This window comes from Vombatus ursinus, unplaced genomic scaffold, assembly GCF_900497805.2.
Source record: "Vombatus ursinus unplaced genomic scaffold, bare-nosed wombat genome assembly UNPS02009573.1, whole genome shotgun sequence".
Lineage (NCBI taxonomy): Eukaryota > Metazoa > Chordata > Mammalia > Diprotodontia > Vombatidae > Vombatus > Vombatus ursinus.
Window position 1 is genome coordinate 4,762,375 of NW_020949351.1, and position 8,368 is coordinate 4,770,742.

The following is an 8,368-nucleotide window of genomic DNA, read 5'->3' on the forward strand; positions in this document are numbered from 1 at the left end:
AGAGAGAGAGAGAGAGAGAGAGAGAGAGAGAGAGAGAGAAAGATTGAGAACCTCAAAGTACATGTTGTTGAGTAACAGTGGGATGGATAGATCTGGAAACATTCATGAGGATAAAGAAGCATGTCTCTGTCTAACCTTCTCCTGACCAGTTTGTATGCTTAGAGAATATTGGTAAGGAAAATAAATAAGTGATGCACATAAAGTATTAGACAGCAAAGTCAGGGATAATTTCCTCTCCTTCCCCTGAGAGGAATCCAGTTTTATGTGATTACAAGAAGAAAAGGTTTAATGGGAAGGTCAGGTTGTTAACAATAGAACTCAGATTCCAAAGAGCATAGTGGAAGGGAGGGTAGAAGAGGATATGAATACTGAAAGGATAGGGATGACATGTAAGAGTGTGTAGCAGTAAGAAATGGTGACAGAGAAGGAAAGCCTGTGACTATGGATCACATGAATTTGTGTCAGTCAAAAGGACAATAGATTGCCTTGTCCTTCCCAGTAACAATGGTACTGTTGATTTGATTTTAACATTTCATTGATTCAACATACAGTCTCTCTGTTTTACTTCGTTCTTGCTACATAACCAGCTCACCTCCATATAGAAAGATAGTAGACTAGATGACATTTAAGAAACTGTATAATACCTCAATAATCTCAAATCTCTTCCTTACTTAGAAACCCCAAGTTAAGAAAAAATACAAAAATACCATTTTTCTGCCAGCAATGTTATATGTATATGAAACATGGAAAAGTTCAGTATCCACAAAAGCACATAATTGTAGACATGGTGTATGTAAGAACACTGCAGCATCCTCTCAGTGATGATGTGCTTCCAATAATGAGTATAAGGAATATCAATCAGGCAGCAGGATCATGGAATGAGAGCAATACCAGAAATATTAAGTATAGATAAATACAGATTTTAAGTAAAGAGTAACACAGGTGAGGAGATTACACCAGATGGTTGTAGTTTTATTTGTAAGGTAGGAAGTATTGAGAGCAGATGTGTATTGGAGTGGGATTGTGGGCTTGAGGAGATAAAGATACAAAAGAGTAACTGCAGGCTTTAGTAGGTAAGAACATGGGGTTAATATAAGAATTGCTAGAGAGTATCAACAGCTCACTTGAAATAGATAGCCTGCATTTACATTGGGCCAGGTCTGAACTATTTCATGTTTTCCTCCAGTAGCACGTATTAGCTACTGGGTAATGACACAGAAGCAAAATAGTGATGATTTCAGTAAGTCAGTCAATAAGCATTTATTCAGCACTTACTCTCTGTTAGGCACTATCTTAAGAACTAGAACACAAAGAAAGGAAAAAAAAACACATGGTCATTATCTTCAAGGATCTCATATTCTAATGAGGGAGGTACCATGCAAATGACCATGTACTTACAAAATTTTTACAGAATAAATTGCAGGTAATCTTGGAAAGATGACACTTAGAATGGTAGGATCAGAATTTTAGAGAAATTCATTTTAATCTTAAACTTTGATATTACCATTGAAGTGCTAAATATGTGTATATTTAGGTTGTCAGGTGTGATTTTTTTCATTCATTATTTTGAAATGAACTATAAGATAGGGCACTACGCTAAATATCTCAATGAAATTACCAACACATATATTATAGCCTACTGAAAATTCAGACTTTCATTAGCTTCTCTGAAAATTAAGATCTATGAAGAAAATACCAGACATAGAATAGTCAGTCAACAAGCAAAAAAAAAGGTAGTCCCTGCTCTCTAGAAGTTTATATTTTATTAGAGGAAAATAACACATAAAAAGGAAAGTGTAAAGAGGGGTAGTGGGGAAGGAAAGATGAAGTTCAGAATCAAAACTAGGGAAAAAATGAAGAACTCAGTCCTTACTCAAAATAGAGATTCAGGAAGGAATTAGCCAATTGAAAAAGTGGACTTCAGCAATGAGGGATGTTGCAGGGTAAGAAAATCACAGGTGCTGAGAAAAGTTCCGCAGTGAGAAAGCAGATGAGGCATGGTGGTGAAGTCTATAAAGTCAGAAGTAGAGCCAAGAGAGCAATAGTCTGAGGAAGAATAATGGCTGCATTGGGTCCCTCCAAAAACAGATGCCCCTGAAAGAACTCACCAAAGGGTAATAGGAGAAAAGCACCAAAGGGTCAGAGAAATGTTCCAGGGTAGGAAAATAACAGTAGTTGCACCAAAGGGCTGAAAAAATAACATTTTGCCCTGAAACATAATAATGATTTGGGAGAAATCAACTATAATGTTTAAAAGTACAGCTCAGATTCTACCTCTATAAAGTTTTCATGATATGCTTTAACCATTAAAATTTTTAGCTACTTCTCTCTTGAAATTTTGAAAATATTATCAATGTTTTGAGAGGTCATAAAGGAGTAATGGATAAAGACCTGATCTGAAAGCTCAAAGTCAAAATAAGCTGGGTTCAAATCTTGTCTCTGACACATACTAATTGTATGACCCCAACAAAGTCATTAACTCCTCAATGCCTTAGGTCCCTCTTTATGTCTGTAAGTTACAAAGGAGGTGCTGATCTACATTTGTAGGATTTTCTCTTCGATATGTCTCTATTTACTTGAAATCACAGTTTTGGTAAAAGACAAAAATGAAAAGCCCCAATTTTTAATATATTTAATTGTGTGTGTTTGTGTGTGTGTGTGTGTGTGTGTGTGTGTGTGTGTGTGTGTGTGAGAGAGAGAGAGAGAGAGAGAGAGAGAGAGAGAGAGAGAGAGAGAGAGAAGATTCTCTAGGAAATTTAAGCACCTAGAGGGCACATACTATTGCCGTTTTTGTTTTGTTTTATTTTTATTTTTTTGTTTTCTCCCAGGACAGAGTAAGGGTTTAATAGGTGTTTGCTGAACTAAATTGATAAAAATTATGTTCCTTTGTCTATGCCTTGAAAATCACAAAAACACACACTTTTCTCTCTAAATAAAATAGCTTTCCTAATTCCCAAGTCATTACCTTCCACAAAAGACTGGATAAAAGTCTGTTCTTCAAATTATCTGTCAACATGAACTGATAGAATACTGGTAGATCTGTGCAGGAAGGCAAAATCATGTATTATGGGCATCGTGTATTCAGGTTGAGGTTGTGATCAAAGGCCACACAAAGCATATTGTTTCTGTCACTGAATAAGACCAAAATGTAGTAATGGCTTTGAATTTATCTTGGAAAAAATAATATTCACCTTGCTCATAGCATGCCATGCACCTGTATACCTTACCACAACAATTGTGAGACACATTTCTGTATTGAGATAAGAAAGATAATAAAAATGTCAAAATCTGCTGAAAAAAAAACCAGAAAGGTTTGTTCAAGATGTTGACCTTTTGATTTCTGAATTGGGGTTGCTTACTGAAAAATGAGATTTTCAGAGCAAACTGAAAGTATCAAGATGAAAGAACTGAATTGATTCAAAGTGTATGTTTAAAAAAGAGAGTGAGAGAGAACATTTTAGGCAGTTGCAGCTGGATATGGGATCCTTTTTTAGCTAGATTATAGACTGTATCATACTGGCATTTAAATTGAAATTTACAGCTGTGCCACAGCACACCTGCTTTTTAAATTCTGCTTTTAGATTAATTCAGATTGGTCAAAACTTTCCACACACAAGGGGAAAATGGAGGCTCTTGTAGTAATCTTATTATATGCAGTGGCCCTGGCTTCCTGCAAAATGCCACATTTTGAAGGTGAGAGATTTGCTTTAGGGGAAACCCTTTGAAATAAAAAAATCATTCTCTTTATCCCCCATGGAGATAGCTGGGATTCGCCTATTGAAGACTCTATGTTACTGTTGAGTTTCAGAAGTATCTATTTCAATGTCAAACAGGGACTCTTGGGTAGCCTTCAAAATTTTTAGCTGGATGGATGGGTTGAATGATGGGTTTATTGACTCATTGAATAAAACTTGTTGCTTATAGTGGGGTTTTTTGGAGGTTTATGATAAACTTACACCCCCCAAAAATCTGTGGGTGAGTAGAAGTGAGTTGAATCACAGTAGCTTCTGCCTAAATTTCCCCCTTATATTCTATTTTAAATTATTGAACCTTCTGTCAAAAGTTTATTGCAAAAAGCATGACATTTCAAGAGTAGCCCTCTCTTAAAATTGAAGTTTTTTTCCTTGGGGATGACTTTCCTTTTGTCATGGCTGAAGATCTCAATAACAGTATCTTTATTGAAAGGATAATTTAAAAACATGTGTATTCATTCTTGCAATCTCTCACACAACTCCCTTCCTCCCACTCACATGCCAAATGTTACTTTGAAGCCAGGAAGGAAGGACCAAAAGCTCTAAGTACTGAATAATGGACAAAGACTACAAGACAATTGGCCTTCTACCAACAGGTGCTGGAATTGATTGAAATTGTCCATTGATATGCAAGAGATAAGCAGTGTATTAGAGCATTTGCTATAATTAATCTACTTTATTCTAGCATAGTCTCTTTTACTAAGTATGATTGCTTTTTGAAATGATCTCTGCCCTTTATTATCAGTGCCCTGAGGTTAGAACCAGAGCATCACAAGTTGCTTTGGAATTCATTGAATAGGAAGAAGAATCATAGATGATGATGAGTTTTGAAATCTCCACTAGTACTTCTATGTATAAATTCGGGCTCTTTCCCTTGGTCTTCTCCCCTAAAGCTTGGATGTAGCATAACAATTTTATTATTAAGATATTTGCTTTGTTCAGCCCTTTATTTCTGTTTTGCTTATTCTCAGGATTACATAAATGGAAGGGAAACTGTCCTTGGTGAAGTGAACTGGTCAAATGAACTAAAAATCTTATTCTAGATATCCATAAAAAGTTTTTGCTTTTATTTAACTGTACAAACAAAATAAACAATCTGACACCTATGAATGCAATGTGTCAGACACTGCTATGCTCTAGGTTTACAAATACAAAGAATGAAGCAATCTCTGCTCTTAAGGAGCTTAAATTCTATTGGATGTTTGAGTTACTTTAATGAAGTGATATTTCAGTTGAGAAGTAATTTTGTGACTCTTAAAAAAGTCATCATCCTGGAAGGAGTACTTTAGATTAATGGTGTCAAACTCAAATAGAAATGAGAGCTACAAATTCATACATAAAGATCCCTACAGGTACATATTGAGCTCAGGATTATTGTAGGTGGCAGGTAGCCTGTGGGTGGCTAATCTGATACCTCTGTCCTAGATAACTGAAATTTCCCCCCACCCCCCAACATATATGTGTGTGTATATGCATGTATATACCAACAAACACATATATGTACATATACATATATTATACATACATGTACAATTATATGTACTTGTGTTTATATCTATATAAATTCTCATATGCTTCATTAGTTTTAACTACCCTACCACGTTTCTTCAAAATATAACAAATAATGTGTATTTTCAGTTTCCATCTTTCTGTTTTGAAGGCAGGGGTATGAACAAGACCTTGCTCAACCAGACAAGAAAGGTTGGGGATAGGGGATGTGTAAAGCACAAACTGGATAATCATGTTGCCTACATAAAATATTTATTACAATACCTCATAGGTCTATGGTACAGTGACATGAGTGCTAGGCTTGGGCTTAGACAACCATTATTCCTATCCCAGAACTTCTGTTAAATGAGGGTTTAAGGTTCCATCCTGCTCTATACCTATGATTCTTTTTTGTTTGTTTGTTTCTCATTGTGACTGCAGGTCACAACTCTTCTATGCCTTTGTAGACAGTCTATTTGAGTTACATAGACTAAAAATACCATCACCTGGTGATGACTCTCTTTGAACTTAGCTAGCCTGATCATCAGGTAATAGATATACACTATAAACACTATACAATCAGGTCTATAATCAAAATCTTCCATCTTGCAGGGTCTACCAAAAGTTCTACCATATTCTACTACCTTAGACTTTGGGAACCCAACCTCATCTCTACATCATGATCAGGTATTAGAACAGGATTTAAAAACAAAAAAGCTTTTGGTTTTTTGTGCTTTTTTTGGTGTGTGTGGGGGGGGTTTGAGTAAATTCTATGATTTCATTTGCATAGGGAAATCCCAGAGGGCATCCTTCTTGCCAAAGCAGAGCAACAATTTCCTGGCAACTTATACTTTTGGAAAGTTGTCTGGGGCACTTAGAGGTTAAATAATTGTCCCAAAGTCAAGTATTTATGATGTGACAGAGGGTGGGGGAAGGGGATGGACATAAGATTCTATATAACACTACTAGGCCCTATGATAAACACTTTGCAAATATCTCATCTTATTCTCACAACAACTCTGCAAGGTAAATTGTGTTATTATCTCCATTTTACAGTTGAGTAAACTGAGGAAAATAGAGGTTAAATTACATGGATTAAATTACAGGATCATACAGCTGGTACATATCAGAGACTGAATTTGAACCCAAGTTTTCCTGACTCCAGGCCTAGTGTTCTACCGTCGCATCACCTATTTGCCAGCAGAGGCAGGGCTTGAACTAGTCTTTCTAACTTTAAACCTGTTTTTCTTATTCACTCTACAATACTACTATTCTATTCCTATTACAATCTGGAAATAGCAAAACACGGATTTGGGATCAGATTACTGTTTAAAGTATAGCTTGTTACTCTTTCATTGTTGTATGGAGAGCTCAGAGACCATTCATGGATGTGACAACTCTGAGAATACTGTCCAGAAATATCAATTGTTTTGTCTTTGAGGAGAAAAGATGAATTTGTATAAAGTACAAGTGCTTAGGAAGAATATACATTCAATATCTCTTGAACAAAATCTGAACAAATCTTGATCAAAAGTCTTGAATGAAAAAAAATTGTATACTTAAGAATAGATAGGAACCTTCAAATCATAATTACAGCATGGAGACAATGAGTTATTCTAAAAAAGAGTTCAAGGATGGGGAGTCATCAAGGAATAGTATGAAAGAAAGAAAAACTGGACCAGTCAAGTGGCAAGAGTGAGGGATGAAAGTAAACATCTAGGAAATGTCAGTGATACCCTCATAATATTGGTATAAATCTAGGAAGGTCCTAGGTTGGATGGACCCCAAGTGGGGAACTTCTAGGGGAAAATGGATGAAAATTTCAAAGGATGATCAGGCATGGATGGATTACAGTCTGCATTATTGGAGAGGTCTAATCAGTGAGGTCACAAATCTGATGGAGTATCTGAGAAACAATAAATTTCCAATATCAGAGCTTGTGCTGATATGTGAAATTTTTACCTAGTTCACTTCAATGATTTACAAGCCGGTTATAGGAAACTAGCACAGAACCCACAGAATTCTGTGATAACAATTGTTGTGGTTGTGGCTGTTGGTGCTGATTCATATCTATCTTAAATTTTAGCCAGGGCATGACAAAGGCATTTTAAAATTGAAATAAATAGTTTAGACTAAAAATGTCTACCTGAGGCATGTGATTTAAAAGGCAGGCACAATTGAATGTCCCATCACTTCAAGATTATTCAGCACCTTCATTCTTTCTTGCCTAGGGAATAAAGTCAGTGTCTCTTTTGGAATACACTTTTACAATTTCCCAGCTAGAACTAAAATTTGAACTATAGTTATACATATATATCTTACTGTCCTTAATATTTAAAGATGACAGTGCTGAAAATGATTGTGATATTTGTATCTATGCAGAATATGTGCTAGAAATTGTTGGTCAAAATATTTTTCTTCATTTTCATGACAGTAACCGAATTGTTTTTAAATGCAGGAAAACTTTGTGAGTAGAGTAATCTATGCATAAACAAAAACATTGTGGTCAAGAGTGGCTTTAGTGGACTTAACAGCTCTATATTGTAAGAATTGTTGGGTGGTAGATGACAATCCTGTTTCATATCTGTTTGCTTGAGAAAGTATGCTTTGAAAGTGTCCTTTATTCCATATATATGCATATATGATATCATTTATATATGCATGTGTATATATGTACATATGTGTGCATGAAAAGGGAAAAACATGCTTTCACAAGCAATTTTCTACAACAGATCTATATTTTTATGTTCCCACAACTGAGTGAGGGGGAAAGAGAATATAAGATCATATTACTTCTATTTATGTTGATTTACTTAAAACATTCAATTTTAGTTGAGTAAAATGCAGCTTCAAAGACTTATTTCAAATAAAGATTTCTTCTTCAAATTCATTAAAATCAAACAAACTTCCATGACAGATGCAACTGGGGAGAAAACTTTGATCAACAATCCACTGAATATTGACATGAACAGAGCTATATAGCAAAGATTCTAATGCTTATCCAATATATTTACTATGTCAGAGAAAGTATTTTTCTCAAAATCCAAACAGAGGAAGTAGTTCCAAATTATACTAAGTCTTCCAAGGCTCATCTTCACACATTACATTGTACTAATGATGGAAAACCT